Source organism: Phyllobates terribilis, unplaced genomic scaffold, assembly GCF_046119375.1.
Source record: "Phyllobates terribilis strain yellow unplaced genomic scaffold, ASM4611937v1 Scaffold_8__6_contigs__length_399053987, whole genome shotgun sequence".
Lineage (NCBI taxonomy): Eukaryota > Metazoa > Chordata > Amphibia > Anura > Dendrobatidae > Phyllobates > Phyllobates terribilis.
The window spans coordinates 393,229,086-393,250,412 of record NW_027362768.1 but is presented as its reverse complement, the minus strand read 5'-3'; positions in this window follow the sequence as shown (position 1 = coordinate 393,250,412).

Genomic DNA, 21,327 nt, shown 5'->3' with positions numbered 1-21,327 from the left:
TACAGCAGAGCCCAGCGTGACTGACATCTCATCCCCAGCAGTCAGTGTGGGGGGAGGGCCAGAGTGATGACTCGGTGCACAGCAGAGCCGAGCGTGACTGACATCTCATCCCCAGCAGTCAGTGTGGGGGGAGGGACAGAGTAATGACACGGTGTACAGCAGAACCGAGCGTGACTGACATCTCATCCCCAGCAGTCAGTGTGGGGGGAGGGGCAGAGTGATGACACGGTGTACAGCAGAGCCGAGCGTGACTGACATCTCATCCCCAGCAGTCAGTGTGGGGGGAGGGGCAGAGTGATGACAAGGTGTACAGCAGAGCCGAGCGTGACTGACATCTCATCCCCAGCAGTCAGTGTGGGGGGAGGGGCACAGTGATGACACAGTGTACAGCAGAGCCGAGCGTGACTGACATCTCATCCCCAGCAGTCAGTGAGGGGGGAAGGGCAGAGTGATGACACGGTGTACAGCAGAGCCGAGCGTGACTGACATCTCATCCCCAGCAGTCAGTTTGGAGATGGGGCAGATTGATGACACGATGTACAGCATAGCCGAGCGTGACTGACATCTCATCCCCAGTAGTCTAGTGTGGGGGGAAGGGCAGAGTGATGACACGGTGTACAGCAGAGCCGAGCCTGACTGACATCTCATCCCCAGCAGTCAGTGTGGGGGAGGGCAGAGTGATGACATGGTGTACAGCAGAACCGAGCGTGACTGACATCTCATCCCCAGCAGTCAGTGTGGGGGGAGGGGCAGAGTGATAACACAGTGTACAGCAGAGCCGAGCGTGACTGACATCTCATCCCCAGCAGTCAGTGTGGAGATGGGGCAGATTGATGACACGGTGTACAGCATAGCCGAGCGTGACTGACATCTCATCCCCAGTAGTTAGTGTGGGGGGAGGGGCAGAGTGATGACACAGTGTACAGCAGAACCGAGCGTGACTGACATCTCATCCCCAGCAGTCAGTGTGGGGGGAGTGGCAGAGTGATAACACGGTGTACAGCAGAGCCCAGCGTGACTGGCATCTCATCCCCAGCAGTCAGTGTGGGGGGAGGGGCAGAGTGATGACACGGTGTGCAGCAGAGCCCAGCGTGACTGACATCTCATCCCTAGCAGACAGTGTGGGGGGAGGGGCAGAGTGATGACATGGTGTACAGCAGAGCCCAGTGTGGCTGACATCTCATCCCTAGCAGTCAGTGTGGGGGGAGGGGCAAAGTGATGACACAGTGTACAGCAGAGCCCAGTGTGACTGACATCTCATCCCCAGCAGTCAGTGTGGGGGGAGGGACAGAGTGATGACAGGGTGTACAGCAGAACCGAGCGTGACTGACATCTCATCCCCAGCATTCAGTGTTGGGGGAGGGGCAGAGTGATGACATGGTGTACAGCAGAGCCGAGCGTGACTGACATCTCATCCCCAGCAGTCAGTGTGGGGGGAGGGGCAGAGTGATGACACGGTGTACAGCAGAGTCCAGTGTGACTGACATCTCATCCTCAGCAGTCGTTGTGGGGGGAGGGCCAGAGTGATGACACGGTGCACAGCAGAGCCGAGCGTGACTAACATCTCATCCCCAGCAGTCAGTGTGGGGGGAGGGGCAGAGTGATGTCACGGTGTACAGCAGAACCGAGCGTGACTGACATCTCATCCCCAGCAGTCAGTGTGGAGGGAGGAGCAGAGTGATGACACAGTGTACAGCAGAGCCGAGCGTGACTGACATCCCATCCCCAGCAGTCAGTGTGGGGGGAGAGGCAGAGTGATGACACGGTGTACAGCAGAGCCGAGCGTGACTGACATCTCATCCCCAGCAGTCAGTGTGGGGGGAGGGGCAGAGTGATGACAGTGTACAGCAGAGCCGAGCGTGACTGACATCTCATCTCCAGCAGTCAGTGTGGGGGGAGGGGCAGAGTGATGACACTGTGTACAGCAGAGCCGAGCGTGACTGATATCTCATCCCCAGCAGTCAGTGTGGGGGGAAGGGCAGAGTGATGACGCAGTGTACAGCAGAGCCGAGCGTGACTGACATCTCATCCCCAGCAGTCAATGTGGAGATGGGGCAGATTGATGACATGGTGTACAGCAGAGCCGAGCCTGACTGACATCTCATCCCCAGCAGTCAGTGTGGGGGGAGGGGCACAGTGATGACACAGTGTACAGCAGAGCCGAGCGTGACTGACATCTCATCCCCAGCAGTCAGTGTGGGGGGAGGGGCAGAGTGATGACAAGGTGTACAGCAGAGCCAAGCCTGACTGACATCTCATCCCCAGCAGTCAGTGTGGGGGGAGGGGCAGAGTGATGACACAGTGTACAGCAGAGCCGAGCGTGACTGACATCTCATCCCCAGCAGTCAGTGTGGGGGGAGGGGCAGAGTGATGACACGGTGTACAGCAGAACCGAGCGTGACTGACATCTCATCCCCAGCAGTGAGTGTGGGGGGAGGGGCAGAGTGATGACACGGTGTATAGCAGAGCCGAGCGTGACTGATATCTCATCCCCAGCAGTCATTGTGGAGATGGGGCAGATTGATGACACGGTGTACAGCAGAGCCGAGCGTGACTGACATCTCATCCCCAGCAGTCAGTGTGGGGGGAGGGGCAGAGTGATGACAAGGTGTACAGCAGAGCCGAGCGTGACTGACATCTCATCCCCAGCAGTCAGTGTGGGGGGAGGGGCAGAGTGATGACACGGTGTACAGCAGAGCCGAGCATGACTGACATCTCATCCCCAGCAGTCAGTGTGGGGGTAGGGGCAGAGTGATGACACAGTGTACAGCAGAACAGAGCGTGACTGACATCTCATCCCCAGCAGTCAGTGTGTGGGGCAGAGTGATGACACGTGTACAGCAGAGCCAAGCGTGACTGACATTTCATCCCCAGCAGTCAGTGTGGGGGGAGGGGCAGAGTGATGAAACGGTGTACAGCAGAGTCCACTATGACTGACATCTCATCCCCAGCAGTCAGTGTGGGGGGAGGGGCAGAGTGATGATGCGGTGTACAGCAGAGCCCAGCGTGACTGACATCTCATCCCCAGCAGTCAATGTGGGGGGAGGGGCAGAGTGATGACACCGTGTACAGCAGAGCCCAGCGTGACTGACATCTCATCCCCAGCAGTCAGTGTGGGGGGAGAGGCAGAGTGATGACACAGTGTACAGCAGATCCCAATGTGACTGACATCTCATCCCCAGCAGTTAGTGTGAGGGGAGGGACAGAGTGATGACACCGTGTACAGCAGAGCTGGGCGTGACTGACATCTCATCCCCAGCAGTCAGTGTGGGGAGAGAGACAGAGTGATGACACGGTGTACAGCAGAGCCCAGTGTGACTGATATCTCATCCTCAGCAATCACTGTGGGGGTGGGGCAGAGTGATGACATGGTGTACAGCAGAGCCCAGCGTGACTGACATCTCATCCCCAGCAGTCAGTGTGGGGGGAGGGGCACAGTGATGACACAGTGTACAGCAGAGCCGAGCGTGACTGACATCTCATCCCCAGCAGTCAGTGTGGGGGGAAGGGCAGAGTGATGACACGGTGTACAGCAGAGCCGAGCGTGACTGACATCTCATCCCCAGCAGTCAGTGTGGAGATGGGGCAGATTAATGACACGATGTACAGCATAGCCGAGCGTGACTGACATCTCATCCCCAGCAGTCTAGTGTGGGGGGAGGGGCAGAGTGATGACACGGTGTACAGCAGAGCCGAGCCTGACTGACATCTCATCCCCAGCAGTCAGTGTGGGGGGAGGGGCAGAGTGATGACACGGTGCACAGCAGAGCCGAGCGTGACTGACATCTCATACCCAGCAGTCAGTGTGGGGGAGGGGCAGAGTGATGACACGGTGTACAGCAGAACCGAGCGTGACTGACATCTCATCCCCTGCAGTCAGTGTGGGGGGAGGGGCAGAGTGATGACATGGTATACAGCAGAACCGAGCGTGACTGACATCTCATCCCCAGCAGTCAGTGTGGGGGGAGGGGCAGAGTGATGACACGGTGTACAGCAAAGCCGAGCATGACTGACATCTCATCCCCAGCAGTCAGAGTGGGGGGAGGGGCAGAGTGATGACACAGTGTACAGCAGAGCCCAGCGTGACTGACATCTCATCCCCAGCAGTCAGTGTGGGGGGAGGGGCAGAGTGATGAGACGGTGTACAGCAGAGCCGAGCGTGACTGACATCTCATCCCCAGCAGTCAGTGTTGGGGGAGGGGCAGAGTGATGACACGGTGTAGAGCAGAACCGAGCGTGACTGACATGTCATCCCCAGCAGTCAGTGTGGGGGGAGGGCCAGAGTGATGACACGGTGCACAGCAGAGCTGAGCGTGACTGACATCTCATCCCCAGCAGTCAGTGTGTGGGGAGGGCCAGAGTGATGACACGGTGTACAGCAGAGCCCAGCGTGACTGACATCTCATCCCCAGCAGTCAGTGTGTGGGGAGGGCCAGAGTGATGACACGGTGTACAGCAGAGCCGAGCGTGACTGACATTTCATCCCCAGCAGTCAGTGTGGGGGGAGGAGCAGAGTGGACATGGTATACAGCAGAACCGAGCGTGACTGACATCTCATCCCCAGCAGTCAGTGTGGGGGGAGGGGCAGAGTGATCACACGGTGTACAGCAGAGCTGAGCGTGACTGACATCTCATCCCCAGCAGTCAGCGTTGGGGGAGAGGCAGAGTGATGACACAGTGTACAGCAGAGCCCAGCGTGACTGACATCTCATCCCCAGCAGTCAGTGTTGGGGGAGGGGCAGAGTGATGACACGGTGTACAGCAGATCCGAGCGTGACTGACATCTCATCCCCAGCAGTCAGTGTGGGGGGAGGGGCAGAGTGATCACACGGTGTACAGCAGAGCCGAGCGTGACTGACATCTCATCCCCAGCAGTCAGTGTGGGGGGAGGGGCAGAGTGATGACACAGTGTACAGCAGAGCCCAGCGTGACTGACATCTCATCCCCAGCAGTCAGTGTGGGGTGAGGGCCAGAGTGATGACACGGTGCACAGCAGAGCCGAGCGTGACTGACATCTCATCCCCAGCAGTCAGTGTGGGGGGAGGGCCAGAGTGATGACACAGTGTACAGCAGAGCCCAGCGTGACTGACATCTCATCCCCAGCAGTCAGTGTGGGGGGAGGGCCAGAGTGATGACACGGTGCACAGCAGAGCCGAGCGTGACTGACATCTCATCCCCAGCAGTCAGTGTGGGGGGAGGGGCAGAGTGATGACACGGTGTACAGCAGAACCGAGCGTGACTGACATCTCATCCCCAGCAGTCAGTGTGGGGGGAGGGGCAGATTGATGACACAGTGTACAGCAGAGCCGAGCGTGACTGACATCTCATCCCCAGCAGTCAGTGTGGGGGGAGGGGCAGAGTGATGACACAGTGTACAGCAGAGCCCAGCGTGACTGACATCTCATCCCCAGCAGTCAGTGTTGGGGGAGGGGCAGAGTGATGACACGGTGTACAGCAGAGCCGAGCGTGACTGACATCTCATCCCCAGCAGTCAGTGTGGGGGGAGGGGCAGAGTGATCACACGGTGTACAGCAGAACCGAGCGTGACTGACATCTCATCCCCAGCAGTCAGTGTGGGGGGAGGGGCAGAGTGATGACACAGTGTACAGCAGAGCCCAGCGTGACTGACATCTCATCCCCAGCAGTCAGTGTGGGGGGAGGGCCAGAGTGATGACACGGTGCACAGCAGAGCCGAGCGTGACTGACATCTCATCCCCAGCAGTCAGTGTGGGGGGAGGGCCAGAGTGATGACACAGTGTACAGCAGAGCCCAGCGTGACTGACATCTCATCCCCAGCAGTCAGTGTGGGGGGAGGGCCAGAGTGATGACACGGTGCACAGCAGAGCCGAGCGTGACTGACATCTCATCCCCAGCAGTCAGTGTGGGGGGAGGGGCAGAGTGATGACACGGTGTACAGCAGAACCGAGCGTGACTGACATCTCATCCCCAGCAGTCAGTGTGGGGGGAGGGGCAGAGTGATGACACAGTGTACAGCAGAGCCGAGCGTGACTGACATCTCATCCCCAGCAGTCAGTGTGGGGGGAGGGGCAGAGTGATGACACGGTGTACAGCAGAACCGAGCGTGACTGACATCTCATCCCCAGCAGTCAGTGTGGGGGGAGGGGCAGAGTGATGACACAGTGTACAGCAGAGCCGAGCGTGACTGACATCTCATCCCCAGCAGTCAGTGTGGGGGGAGTGGCAGAGTGATGACAAGGTGTACAGCAGAGCCGAGCGTGACTGACATTTCATCCCCAGCAGTCAGTGTGGGGGGAGGGGCACAGTGATGACACAGTGTACAGCAGAGCCGAGCGTGACTGACATCTCATCCCCAGCAGTCAGTGTGGGGGGAAGGGCAGAGTGATGACACGGTGTACAGCAGAGCCGAGCGTGACTGACATCTCATCCCCAGCAGTCAGTGTGGAGATGGGGCAGATTGATGACACGATGTACAGCATAGCCGAGCGTGACTGACATCTCATCCCCAGCAGTCTAGTGTGGGGGGAGGGGCAGAGTGATGACTCGGTGTACAGCAGAGCCGAGCCTGACTGACATCTCATCCCCAGCAGTCAGTGTAGAGGGAGGGGCAGAGTGATGACACGGTGCACAGCAGAGCCGAGCGTGACTGACATCTCATCCCCAGCAGTCAGTGTGGAGATGGGGCAGATTGATGACACGATGTACAGCATAGCCGAGCGTGACTGACATCTCATCCCCAGCAGTCTAGTGTGGGGGGAGGGGCAGAGTGATGACACGGTGTACAGCAGAGCCGAGCCTGACTGACATCTAATCCCCAGCAGTCAGTGTGGGGGGAGGGGCAGAGTGATGACACGGTGCACAGCAGAGCCGAGCGTGACTGACATCTCATCCCCAGCAGTCAGTGTGGGGGAGGGGCAGAGTGATGACATGGTGTACAGCAGAATCGAGCGTGACTGACATCTCATCCCCAGCAGTCAGTGTGGGGGGAGGGGCAGAGTGATGACAATGACATGGTATACAGCAGAACCGAGCGTGACTGACATCTCATCCCCAGCAGTCAGTGTGGGGGGAGGGGCACAGTGATGACACAGTGTACAGCAGAGCCAAGCGTGACTGACATCTCATCCCCAGCAGTCAGTGTGGGGGGAAGGGCAGAGTGATGACACGGTGTACAGCAGAGCCGAGCGTGACTGACATCTCATCCCCAGCAGTCAGTGTGGAGATGGGGCAGATTGATGACACGATGTACAGCATAGCCGAGCGTGACTGACATCTCATCTCCAGCAGTCTAGTGTGGGGGGAGGGGCAGAGTGATGACACGGTGTACAGCAGAGCCGAGCCTGACTGACATCTAATCCCCAGCAGTCAGTGTGGGGGGAGGGGCAGAGTGATGACACGGTGCACAGCAGAGCCGAGCGTGACTGACATCTCATCCCCAGCAGTCAGTGTGGGGGAGGGGCAGAGTGATGACATGGTGTACAGCAGAACCGTGCGTGACTGACATCTCATCCCCAGCAGTCAGTGTGGGGGGAGGGGCAGAGTGATGACACGGTGTACAGCAGAGCCGAGCGTGATTGACATCTCATCCCCAGCAGTCAGAGTGGGGGGAGGGGCAGGGTGATGACACAGTGTACAGCAGAGCCCAGCGTGACTGACATCTCATCCCCAGCAGTCAGTGTGGGGGGAGGGGCAGAGTGATGACACGGTGTACAGCAGAACCGAGCGTGACTGACATCTCATCACCAGCAGTCAGTGTGGGGGGAGGGGCAGAGTGATGACACAGTGTACAGCAGAGCCCAGCGTGACTGACATCTCATCCCCAGCAGTCAGTGTTGGGGGAGGGGCAGAGTGATGACACGGTGTACAGCAGAGCCGAGCGTGACTGACATCTCATCCCCAGCAGTCAGTGTGGGGGGAGGGGCAGAGTGACCACACGGTGTACAGCAGAGCCAAGCGTGACTGACATCTCATCCCCAGCAGTCAGTGTGGGGGGAGGGGCAGAGTGATGACACAGTGTACAGCAGAGCCCAGCGTGACTGACATCTCATCCCCAGCAGTCAGTGTGGGGGGAGGGCCAGAGTGATGACACGGTGCACAGCAGAGCCGAGCGTGACTGACATCTCATCCCCAGCAGTCAGTGTGGGGGGAGGGCCAGAGTGATGACACAGTGTACAGCAGAGCCCAGCGTGACTGACATCTCATCCCCAGCAGTCAGTGTGGGGGGAGGGCCAGAGTGATGACACGGTGCACAGCAGAGCCGAGCGTGACTGACATCTCATCCCCAGCAGTCAGTGTGGGGGAGGGACAGAGTAATGACACGGTGTACAGCAGAACCGAGCGTGACTGACATCTCATCCCCAGCAGTCAGTGTGGGGGGAGGGGCAGAGTGATGACACGGTGTACAGCAGAGCCGAGCGTGACTGACATCTCATCCCCAGCAGTCAGTGTGGGGGGAGGGGCAGAGTGATGACAAGGTGTACAGCAGAGCCGAGCGTGACTGACATCTCATCCCCAGCAGTCAGTGTGGGGGGAGGGGCACAGTGATGACACAGTGTACAGCAGAGCCGAGCGTGACTGACATCTCATCCCCAGCAGTCAGTGTGGGGGGAAGGGCAGAGTGATGACACGGTGTACAGCAGAGCCGAGCGTGACTGACATCTCATCCCCAGCAGTCAGTTTGGAGATGGGGCAGATTGATGACACGATGTACAGCATAGCCGAGCGTGACTGACATCTCATCCCCAGTAGTCTAGTGTGGGGGGAAGGACAGAGTGATGACACGGTGTACAGCAGAGCCGAGCCTGACTGACATCTCATCCCCAGCAGTCAGTGTGGGGGAGGGCAGAGTGATGACATGGTGTACAGCAGAACCGAGCGTGACTGACATCTCATCCCCAGCAGTCAGTGTGGGGGGAGGGGCAGAGTGATAACACAGTGTACAGCAGAGCCGAGCGTGACTGACATCTCATCCCCAGCAGTCAGTGTGGAGATGGGGCAGATTGATGACACGGTGTACAGCATAGTCGAGCGTGACTGACATCTCATCCCCAGTAGTTAGTGTGGGGGGAGGGGCAGAGTGATGACACAGTGTACAGCAGAACCGAGCGTGACTGACATCTCATCCCCAGCAGTCAGTGTGGGGGGAGTGGCAGAGTGATAACACGGTGTACAGCAGAGCCCAGCGTGACTGGCATCTCATCCCCAGCAGTCAGTGTGGGGGGAGGGGCAGAGTGATGACACGGTGTACAGCAGAGCCCAGCGTGACTGACATCTCATCCCTAGCAGACAGTGTGGGGGGAGGGGCAGAGTGATGACATGGTGTACAGCAGAGCCCAGTGTGGCTGACATCTCATCCCTAGCAGTCAGTGTGGGGGGAGGGGCAAAGTGATGACACAGTGTACAGCAGAGCCCAGTGTGACTGACATCTCATCCCCAGCAGTCAGTGTGGGGGGAGGGACAGAGTGATGACAGGGTGTACAGCAGAACCGAGCGTGACTGACATCTCATCCCCAGCATTCAGTGTTGGGGGAGGGGCAGAGTGATGACATGGTGTACAGCAGAGCCGAGCGTGACTGACATCTCATCCCCAGCAGTCAGTGTGGGGGGAGGGGCAGAGTGATGACACGGTGTACAGCAGAGTCCAGTGTGACTGACATCTCATCCTCAGCAGTCGTTGTGGGGGGAGGGCCAGAGTGATGACACGGTGCACAGCAGAGCCGAGCGTGACTAACATCTCATCCCCAGCAGTCAGTGTGGGGGGAGGGGCAGAGTGATGTCACGGTGTACAGCAGAACCGAGCGTGACTGACATCTCATCCCCAGCAGTCAGTGTGGAGGGAGGAGCAGAGTGATGACACAGTGTACAGCAGAGCCGAGCGTGACTGACATCCCATCCCCAGCAGTCAGTGTGGGGGGAGAGGCAGAGTGATGACACGGTGTACAGCAGAGCCGAGCGTGACTGACATCTCATCCCCAGCAGTCAGTGTGGGGGGAGGGGCAGAGTGATGACAGTGTACAGCAGAGCCGAGCGTGACTGACATCTCATCTCCAGCAGTCTGTGTGGGGGGAGGGGCAGAGTGATGACACTGTGTACAGCAGAGCCGAGCGTGACTGATATCTCATCCCCAGCAGTCAGTGTGGGGGGAAGGGCAGAGTGATGACGCAGTGTACAGCAGAGCCGAGCGTGACTGACATCTCATCCCCAGCAGTCAGTGTGGAGATGGGGCAGATTGATGACATGGTGTACAGCAGAGCCGAGCCTGACTGACATCTCATCCCCAGCAGTCAGTGTGGGGGGAGGGGCACAGTGATGACACAGTGTACAGCAGAGCCGAGCGTGACTGACATCTCATCCCCAGCAGTCAGTGTGGGGGGAGGGGCAGAGTGATGACAAGGTGTACAGCAGAGCCAAGCCTGACTGACATCTCATCCCCAGCAGTCAGTGTGGGGGGAGGGGCAGAGTGATGACACAGTGTACAGCAGAGCCGAGCGTGACTGACATCTCATCCCCAGCAGTCAGTGTGGGGGGAGGGGCAGAGTGATGACACGGTGTACAGCAGAACCGAGCGTGACTGACATCTCATCCCCAGCAGTGAGTGTGGGGGGAGGGGCAGAGTGATGACACGGTGTATAGCAGAGCCGAGCGTGACTGATATCTCATCCCCAGCAGTCATTGTGGAGATGGGGCAGATTGATGACACGGTGTACAGCAGAGCCGAGCGTGACTGACATCTCATCCCCAGCAGTCAGTGTGGGGGGAGGGGCAGAGTGATGACACAGTGTACAGCAGAGCCCAGCGTGACTGTCATCTCATCCCCAGCAGTCAGTGTGGGGGAAGGGGCAAATTGATGACACAGTGTACAGCAGAGCCCAGTGTGACTGACATCTCATCCCCAGCAGTCAGTGTGGGGGGAGGGGCAGAGTGATGACAAGGTGTACAGCAGAGCCGAGCGTGACTGACATCTCATCCCCAGCAGTCAGTGTGGGGGGAGGGGCAGAGTGATGACACGGTGTACAGCAGAGCCGAGCATGACTGACATCTCATCCCCAGCAGTCAGTGTGGGGGTAGGGGCAGAGTGATGACACAGTGTACAGCAGAACAGAGCGTGACTGACATCTCATCCCCAGCAGTCAGTGTGTGGGGCAGAGTGATGACACGTGTACAGCAGAGCCAAGCGTGACTGACATTTCATCCCCAGCAGTCAGTGTGGGGGGAGGGGCAGAGTGATGAAACGGTGTACAGCAGAGTCCACTATGACTGACATCTCATCCCCAGCAGTCAGTGTGGGGGGAGGGGCAGAGTGATGATGCGGTGTACAGCAGAGCCCAGCGTGACTGACATCTCATCCCCAGCAGTCAGTGTGGGGGGAGGGGCAGAGTGATGACACGGTGTACAGCAGAGCCCAGCGTGACTGACATCTCATCCCCAGCAGTCAGTGTGGGGGGAGAGGCAGAGTGATGACACCGTGTACAGCAGAGCCCAGCGTGACTGACATCTCATCCCCAGCAGTCAGTGTGGGGGGAGAGGCAGAGTGATGACACAGTGTACAGCAGATCCCAATGTGACTGACATCTCATCCCCAGCAGTTAGTGTGAGGGGAGGGACAGAGTGATGACACCGTGTACAGCAGAGCTGGGCGTGACTGACATCTCATCCCCAGCAGTCAGTGTGGGGAGAGAGACAGAGTGATGACACGGTGTACAGCAGAGCCCAGTGTGACTGATATCTCATCCTCAGCAATCACTGTGGGTGTGGGGCAGAGTGATGACATGGTGTACAGCAGAGCCCAGCGTGACTGACATCTCATCCCCAGCAGTCAGTGTGGGGGGATGGGCAGAGTGATGACACGGTGTACAGCAGAGCCCAGCGTGACTGACATCTCATTCCCAGCAGTCAGTGTGGGGAGAGAGGCAGAGTGATGACACAGTGTACAGCAGAGCCCAGTGTGACTGACATCTCATCCCCAGCAGTCAGTGTGGGGAGAGAGGCAGAGTGATGACAAGGTGTACAGCAGAACAGAGCGTGACTGACATCTCATCCCCAGCAGTCAGTGTGGGGGGAGGGGCAGAGTGATGACATGGTGTACAGCAGAACAGAGCGTGACTGACATCTCATCCCCAGCAATCAGTGTGTGGGGCAGAGTGATGACATGGTGTACAGCAGAGCCGAGCGTGACTGACATCTCATCCCCAGCAGTCAGTGTGGGGGGAGGGGCAGAGTGATGACACGGTGTACAGCAGAGCCCAGTGTGACTGACATCTCATCCTCAGCAGTCGTTGTGGGGGGAGGGCCAGAGTGATGACACGGTGCACAGCAGAGCCGAGCGTGACTAACATCTCATCCCCAGCAGTCAGTGTGGGGGGAGGGGCAGAGTGATGACACGGTGTACAGCAGAACCGAGCGTGACTGACATCTCATCCCCAGCAGTCAGTGTGGGGGAAGGAGCAGAGTGATGACACAGTGTACAGCAGAGCCGAGCGTGACTAACATCCCATCCCCAGCAGTCAGTGTGGGGGGAGAGGCAGCGTGATGACACGGTGTACAGCAGAGCCGAGCGTGACTGACATCTCATCCCCAGCAGTCAGTGGGGGGGGAGGGGCAGAGTGATGACAGTGTACAGCAGAGCCGAGCGTGACTGACATCTCATCTCCAGCAGTCAGTGTGGGGGGAGGGGCAGAGTGATGACACTGTGTACAGCAGAGCCGAGCGTGACTGATATCTCATCCCCAGCAGTCAGTGTGGGGGGAAGGGCAGAGTGATGACGCAGTGTACAGCAGAGCCGAGCGTGACTGACATCTCATCCCCAGCAGTCAGTGTGGAGATGGGGCAGATTGATGACATGGTGTACAGCAGAGCCGAGCCTGACTGACATCTCATCCCCAGCAGTCAGTGTGGGGGGAGGGGCACAGTGATGACACAGTGTACAGCAGAGCCGAGCGTGACTGACATCTCATCACCAGCAGTCAGTGTGGGGGGAGGGGCAGAGTGATGACAAGGTGTACAGCAGAGCCGAGCCTGACTGACATCTCATCCCCAGCAGTCAGTGTGGGGGGAGGGGCAGAGTGATGACACAGTGTACTGCAGAGCCGAGCGTGACTGACATCTCATCCCCAGCAGTGTGGGGGGAGGGGCAGAGTGATGACACGGTGTACAGCAGATCCGAGCGTGACTGACATCTCATCCCCAGCAGTGAGTGTGGGGGGAGGGGCAGAGTGATGACACGGTGTACAGCAGAGCCGAGCGTGACTGATATCTCATCCCCAGCAGTCATTGTGGAGATGGGGCAGATTGATGACACGGTGTACAGCAGAGCCGAGCGTGACTGACATCTCATCCCCAGCAGTCAGTGTGGGGGGAGGGGCAGAGTGATGACACAGTGTACAGCAGAGCCCAGCGTGACTGTCATCTCATCCCCAGCAGTCAGTGTGGGGGAAGGGGCAAATTGATGACACAGTGTACAGCAGAGCCCAGTGTGACTGACATCTCATCCCCAGCAGTCAGTGTGGGGGGAGGGGCAGAGTGATGACAAGGTGTACAGCAGAGCCGAGCGTGACTGACATCTCATCCCCAGCAGTCAGTGTGGGGGGAGGGGCAGAGTGATGACACGTGTACAGCAGAGCCGAGCGTGACTAACATCTCATCCCCAGCAGTGAGTGTGTGGGGCAGAGTGATGACACGTGTACAGCAGAGCCGAACGTGACTGACATCTCATCCCCAGCAGTCAGTGTGGGGGGAGAGGCAGAGTGATGACACAGTGTACAGCAGAGTCCACTATGACTGACATCTCATCCCCAGCAGTCAGTGTGGGGGGAGATATTAAACCAAAAACCTGGCACTCAAATAGACTTGAAGATTTCTTAGAGGATTTTTATAAAAAATAATTGTTTAATGATAATGTAGTACAATAAGCAGACGTTTCGGTCCCACGGACCTTCATCGGTGTACTATGACAGAAAATAATACAAAATATAAATGTCACATAGACAATCGTAAACATGCAACATTCTGCATAAATAACATAAGCATGGTGAAAAAATCAAATCAAAGAAAATCAAAATAAATGGTCATGGATACATAGCTTGGGGTTAACAACAAGGGGAAACGGATGGGAGAGAGGGGGAGGATGGGGCTGGACATAAGAGGAAATTGAAATGTAATGGAACCTACCAGAAGAAGTCTAGAAGAGATGAGCTGAGGAGAAAAAAGAGAAAAAATACAGAGAAAAAAGAGTGTAAGCCCCTGTGGAAATCACGTGGGAAGGAAAAGAAGGAAGAGAGAGAAACTATTACCTGTGGGGTATGGTGATCAAGGGTGGCTGTAATGGAGGGAGAACGCGGTGTCCACCGCTTGTTCTAGGCTATGGGTATATGGGGAGATAGGGGGGTATGTATATGGCAAGGGGGAGGATGTTAAGGGGCCAAGAACCAATCATTGGTGACAGTGGAGTGAATGAAAGCGTTAGGAGACGCGCCGCAGGACCTGAAGACCGGAAATGACGTCAGTCAGGTCCTGAAGCCTGTTTGCCGGTCACGTGACCGGAAATGACGCGTAGTTGCGTTCCACTGTGCGGTTCAAGGTGTTCAGGGAAAGATGCAGTGAGGAGATCCAGCGAGAGGATGCAGGAGGGGTGGGAGCAGGAATAGGAACGTCATAGGGATGGTATCTGGGGAAACAAAAACAAGTTTAAGTATATAGTTTGGTATAACAATGTATACATTAGAATAGGAACCAATAAATCTCCAGACATGAAATTACAAAAGACATGTAACATTATACCATTATAAATCTTGGCAAAATACATGTAAGGGTGGTCAGAAAATTAAACAATTATTTTTTATAAAAATCCTCTAAGAAATCTTCAAGTCTATTTGAGTGCCAGGTTTTTGGTTTAATATTACGTTGGGCTTGCAACCCTACCTGAGCACCTCACTACTCCAGGAGTGCGGTAGTTTCTCTATTTTGGCAGTGTGGGGGGAGAGGCAGAGTGATGACACGGTGTACAGCAGAGCCCAGCGTGACTGACATCTCATCCCCAGCAGTCAGTGTGGGGGGAGAGGCAGAGTGATGACACCGTGTACAGCAGAGCCGAGCGTGACTGATATCTCATCCTCAGCAATCACTGTGGGGGTGGGGCAGAGTGATGACATGGTGTACAGCAGAGCCCAGCGTGACTGACATCTCATCCCCAGCAGTCAGTGTGGGGGGATGGGCAGAGTGATGACACGGTGTACAGCAGAGCCCAGCGTGACTGACATCTCATCCCCAGCAGTCAGTGTGGGGGGAGGGGCAGAGTGATGACACCGTGTACAGCAGAGCCGAGCGTGACTGATATCTCATCCTCAGCAATCACTGTGGGGGTGGGGCAGAGTGATGACATGGTGTACAGCAGAGCCCAGCGTGACTGACATCTCATCCCCAGCAGTCAGTGTGGGGGGAGAGGCAGAGTGATGACACGGTGTACAGCAGAGCCCAGCGTGACTGACATCTCATCCCCAGCAGTCAGTGTGGGGGGAGGGGCAGAGTGATGACACCGTGTACAGCAGAGCCGAGCGTGACTGATATCTCATCCTCAGCAATCACTGTGGGGGTGGGGCAGAGTGATGACATGGTGTACAGCAGAGCCCAGCGTGACTGACATCTCATCCCCAGCAGTCAGTGTGGGGGGATGGGCAGAGTGATGACACGGTGTACAGCAGAGCCCAGCGTGACTGACATCTCATTCTCAGCAGTCAGTGTGGGGAGAGAGGCAGAGTGATGACACAGTGTACAGCAGAGCCCAGTGTGACTGACATCTCATCCCCAGCAGTCAGTGTGGGGAGAGAGGCAGAGTGATGACAAGGTGTACAGCAGAGCCCAGCGTGACTGACATCTCATCCCCAGCAGTCAGTGTGGGGAGATGGGCAGAGTGATGACACGGTGTACAGCAGAGCCCAGCGTGACTGACATCTCATTCCCAGCAGTCAGTGTGGGGAGAGAGGCAGAGTGATGACACGGTGTACAGCAGAGCCCAGCGTGACTGACATCTCATCCCCAGCAGTCAGTGTGGGGGGATGGGCAGAGTGATAACACAGTGTACAGCAGAGCCGAGCGTGACTGACATCTCATCCCCAGCAGTCAGTGTGGGGGGAGGGATAGAGTGATGCCACAGTGTACAGCAGAGTCCAGCATGACTGACATCTCACTCCTAGCAGTCAGTGTGGGGGGAGGGGCAGAGTGATGACACAGTGTACAGGAGAACCCAGCGTGACTGACATCTCATCCCCAGCAGTCAGTGTGGGGGGAGGGGCAGAGTGATGACACGGTGTACAGCAGAACCCAGCGTGACTGACATCTCATCCCCAGCAGTCAGTGTGGGGGGAGGGGCAGAGTGATAACACGGTGTACAGCAGAGCCCAGTGTGACTGACATCTCATCCCCAGCAGTCAGTGTGGGATGAGGGGCAGAGTGATGACACGGTGTACAGCAGAGCCCAGCGTGACTGACATCTCATCCCCAGCAGTCAGTGGGGGGGGAGGGGCGGAGTGATGACACGGTGTACAGCAGAGCCCAGCGTGACTGACATCTCATCCCCAGCAGTCAGTGGGGGGGAGGGGCAGAGTGATGACACGGTGTACAGCAGAGCCCAGCGTGACTGACATCTCATCCCCAGCAGTCAGTGTGGGGGGAGGGGCAGAGTGATGACACGGTGTACAGCAGAGCCCAGTGTGACTGACATCTCATCCCCAGCAGTCAGTGTGGGGGGAGGGGCAGAGTGATGACACAGTGTACAGCAGAGCCCAGCGTGATTGACATCTCATCCCCAGCAGTTAGTGTGGGGGGAGGGGCAGAGTGATGACACGGTGTACAGCAGAGCCGAGCCTGACTGACATCTCATCCCCAGCAGTCAGTGTGGGGGAGGCGCAGAGTGATGACACAGTGTACAGCAGAGCCCAACTTGATGGACAGCTCTCATCCCCAGCAGTCAGTGTGGGGGGAGGGGCAGAGTGATGACACGGTGTACAGCAGAGCCCAGCGTGACTGACATCTCATCCCCAGCTGTCAGTGTGGGCGGAGGGACAAAGTGATGACACAGTGTACAGCAGAGCCCAGCGTGACTGACATCTCATCCCCAGCAGTCAGTGTGGGGGGAGGGGCAGAGTGATGACACGGTGTACAGCAGAGCCAAGCATGAATGACATCTCATCACCAGCAGTTAGTGTGGGGGGGAGGGGCAGAGTGATGACACGGTGTACAGCAGAGCCCAGTGTGACTGACATCTCATCCCCAGCAGTCAGTGTGGGGGGAGTGGCAGAGTGATGACACAGTGTGATACGGGTTCGGGTGGTTTAACCTCTGTGCTTCGGTGCAAGGAGAGTCCAGAGGGGCATGACTATGTGCTTACTCGGCCTGACCCAGGTCACATAGCGGCTTAGTCGACTCCGTGAACCAGGGAGGGACTTGTCTGGTGGACCAGGTGCCACTCAGGGACCGATCTTGTCTGACAGCAGGTGACTCCCACGGATCAGATGACAGGAACTGACCGGTACAGCGGATGAGCACGGCAGGAAGGCAGACGGGTGGTCCGGGTAGATCAGCAGGCAGGTACGGCAGATAGTCAGACAGGTGCTCCGGGTACGAAAGCAGGCGGGCAAGGCGGATAGCCAGACAGGTGCTCCGGGTAGGCAGACTGGCGGGCACGGCCGGTAACTGGCAGGTGCTCCTGGTAGGCAGACTGGCGGCACGACAGGTAACTGGCAGGTGCTCCAGGTAGGCAAGCAGGCAGGCACGGCGGATAGCCAGACAGGTGCTCCGGGCAGGCTGGCGGGCACGGCAGGAAACTAACAGGTGTTCCAGCTAGTCAGACTGGTGGGCACAACGGGTAACTGGCAGACTGGCGGGCAGAACTATTAGACAGACTGGCGAGCTGGACTGTAAGACAGACTGGCGGGCTGGACTGACTGGCAGCGGGACCTGAGGGCTGAAGCAAGTGTTAGCACACGGAACAACAACAACCTTGCACAGGCACCTCCATTTTGGTGCCATATATAGGAGAAGTCCTCCGGCCATTGGCCAGGGGACTCTTTAGGACGGCGAGTGCGGCCCCTTTAAGAGGGAGGGAGGGCGCGCGCACCCTAAGCACAGTGACTGGGAAGCTGCGCGCGGTCTGCGCCACAGCAGCAGGGGAGCAGGAAGACGCCGGACCAGGGCCACGGCGGTGAGGGAGGCAGAGACTCCGATGCTACAGTACCCCCCCCCCCTTTACGCCCCCTCTTCTTTAGGCCCATGAGAAATTGACGAAATTGAGGTGGATCCAGACGTCTCTTATCAGCATGTTTCTTCATCTGCTCGGAGGACTGAAGAACTGCAGATCTAGTGTCTTCCCAAATAGCCGAAAATTTGCTGACAAGAGACTCCGCGGCAGGGTTGTCCACTGAAGAGGAGATGAGAAACGGAATTGGGGGTTGTAGACCATAGACCACAAAAAAAGGGGATTTAGTAGAAGACTCGCTCTCATGGTTGTTATAGGAGAACTTGGCCCAGGGCAGGAGCTCAACCCAATCGTTATGGTGAGCGTTGACAAAGTGCCGAATAAAGCTGGTAAGGATCTGGTTGATACGTTCCACTTGACCATTGGACTGAGGATGATAGGCAGAGGAGACATCCAGCAGCTTACAAGTAGCTCTCCAGAAGCGCGAAGTGAACTGAACTCCGTGATCAGACACAATGTGGAGGGGTAGGCCGTGAAGACGGAAGATGTGATCGATGAAGTCCTTAGCCAGCAGAGATGCAGATGGAAGACCAGGCAGAGGGATGAAGTGGGCCATTTTAGAAAAGTGGTCAGCGACCACCCAAATGACAGTACAACTGGCAGAAACAGGGAGATCCGTGATGAAGTCCATTGAAATGTGTTGCCACGGAGCAGAAGGCACGGGAAGAGGAAGGAGACGGCCGGCTGGAAGGTGCCTTGGAACCCTGTTACGGGCACAAGAGGAACAAGCCGCGACAAAGTCCGCAACATCCTTGCGCAGGGAAGGCCACCAGTAATGTCGGGCGTTGAGCAGAAAGGTCTTCCTCTGGCCAGCATGACCGGCTAGTTTGGATGAATAGCCCCAGAGTAGAACCTTCTTTCGATCCGGAACCGCTACAAAGGTCTTACCGGGTGGAAAATGAGACAGGTCAAACGGAGCAACAGTCATTACTTTGGAGGGGTCAATGATATGTAGAGGCTCCTCCTCTTGGTCAGAAGACAGGAATGAGCCGGATAGAGCGTCAGCTTTAATGTTCTCGTCCGCCGGGCGGTAATGCAGAGTGAAGCAGAATCAGGCAAAGAATAAAGACCACCTGGCCTGACGCGGATTGAGTCTTTGGGCGTTCTGCAAATAAGCAAGGTTTTTGTGGTCAGTGTAGATGACCACCGGGTGCAGAGCCCCCTCCAGCAAATAGCGCCATTCCTCCAGCACTAATTTGATGGCCAGCAGTTCTCGATCCCCTATGGAGTAGTTGCGCTCGGACGAGCAGAAGAGCTTGGAGAAGAAGCTGCAGGTTACCATTCTCCCGGACGAGGATTTCTGGATGAGCACCGCTCTGGCTCCAGAGGAGGAGGCATCAACCTCCAGGAAGAACTGCTTGTTGCAATCCGGATGGTGCAGCACAGGAGCGGAGGAGAAGGCTTGTTTAAGGGAGACAAAGGCCTTCTCCGCTTCGGAAGTCCATTCCCTGGGATTTGCTCCTTTACGGTTGAGCGAAGAGATGGGAGCAGTCCGGGAGGAGAAATGTGGGATGAAGAGGCGGTAATAGTTAGCGAAGCCCAGGAATCGCTGAATCGCCTTCAACCCCTCCGGTCGGGGCCACTTTAAGACAGCAGACACTTTCTCGGGATTCATCCGCAGACCAGTCTCGGAGATAATATAACCCAGGAACGGCAGAGAGGTCTGCTCAAAGAGGCATTTCTTGAGTTTAGCTATAGGCGATTCTTCCGGAGCCTAAGCAGAACCTGACGAACATCCCTCCGGTGTGAGGGCAGATCCGGGGAGAACACCAAGATATCGTCCAGGTACACCACCACGCAAAAATACAGGAGGTCACGGAAGATGTCTTTAACCAGCTCCTGGAAGACGGCTGGAGCATTACAGAGACCAAAGGGCATCACGCGATATTCGTAGTGATCGTCCCGAGTGTTGAATGCCGTCTTCCACTCGTCTCCCTGGCGGATCCGGACCAATTTGTACGCCCCACGAAGATCGAGCTTGGTGAAGATCTTCGCTCCTTTAAGATGGTCAAACAGTTCCGAGATGAGAGGCAGGGGGTACTTATTTTTTATGGTAATCTGGTTAAGGCCCCAGGAATCGATACAGGGACGTAGAAAGCCGTCTTTCTTCTTGACGAAGAAGAATCCTGCTCCAGCCGGGGAGGTAGATTTCTGGATAAATCCCCTAGCAAGATTCTCTTCTATGTACTCAGACATGGCCCGGGTCTCAGCCAGCGACAAGGGGTAGATTCGCTCGCGGGGAGGAGAAGCACCAGGTACCAGGTCGATAGGGCAATCATACGGCCTATGAGGTGGTAGTGTCTCCGCTTCCTTTTTGTCAAAGACGTCTGCATAGGAACAGTAGGCTGCCGGCAGACCAGGTAGATTAGCCGGAGATATGGGGGTCCAGCAGGACGAACCGGAACCAGACAGGACTCATGGTATTCCTGACCCCAACGGAGCACTTCACCAGATCTCCAATTCAGGATGGGCTCATGTCTTTGTAGCCAGGGTAGACCAAGCAAGAGGGGGTGAGAGAGACCGGACAGCACATGAAAGAGATCTTCTCCGAGAGCAGCATTCCCACCTGAAGGGTTACAAGCTCTGTGACGAGCAAGATGGTTTCCGGAAGAAGTCTCCCATCCACGGAGGCAACCTCCAACGGTTCAGCCAGACGTACGGTAGGAATCTGATAACGCTCCACAACGGCTTGTTGAATGTGATTCCCAGCGACTCCGGAATCCAGATGGGCAGTCTCGAAGAAGCGAGTCTCACCACTGGAAATAGAAACAGACAGAGTCAAGGACGGAGAGGATTTACTCTTGCATAGGACTCTTGTCCTAGACACTGGAGTTTCCCGGCCTCACTGGACAGGAACGGATCAGATGCTCTATACCTCCACAGTAGAAGCAACTCCCCTCGGCTCGGCGCATCTCTAGGTGAGACTTTACCATCTTGGTTTGGTCAATTTGCATAGGCTCAGGTGAACATGCCCGGGGAATTGCTGGTTGTGAGGCTGGCCTTTGGAATGTTGGAGCAAGACACGGAAATCTTCTCTCCCGGGTAGTCTCCTTTGCACGTTCCAGAAAACGGATGTCAATCCGGGTAGCTAATGACACCAG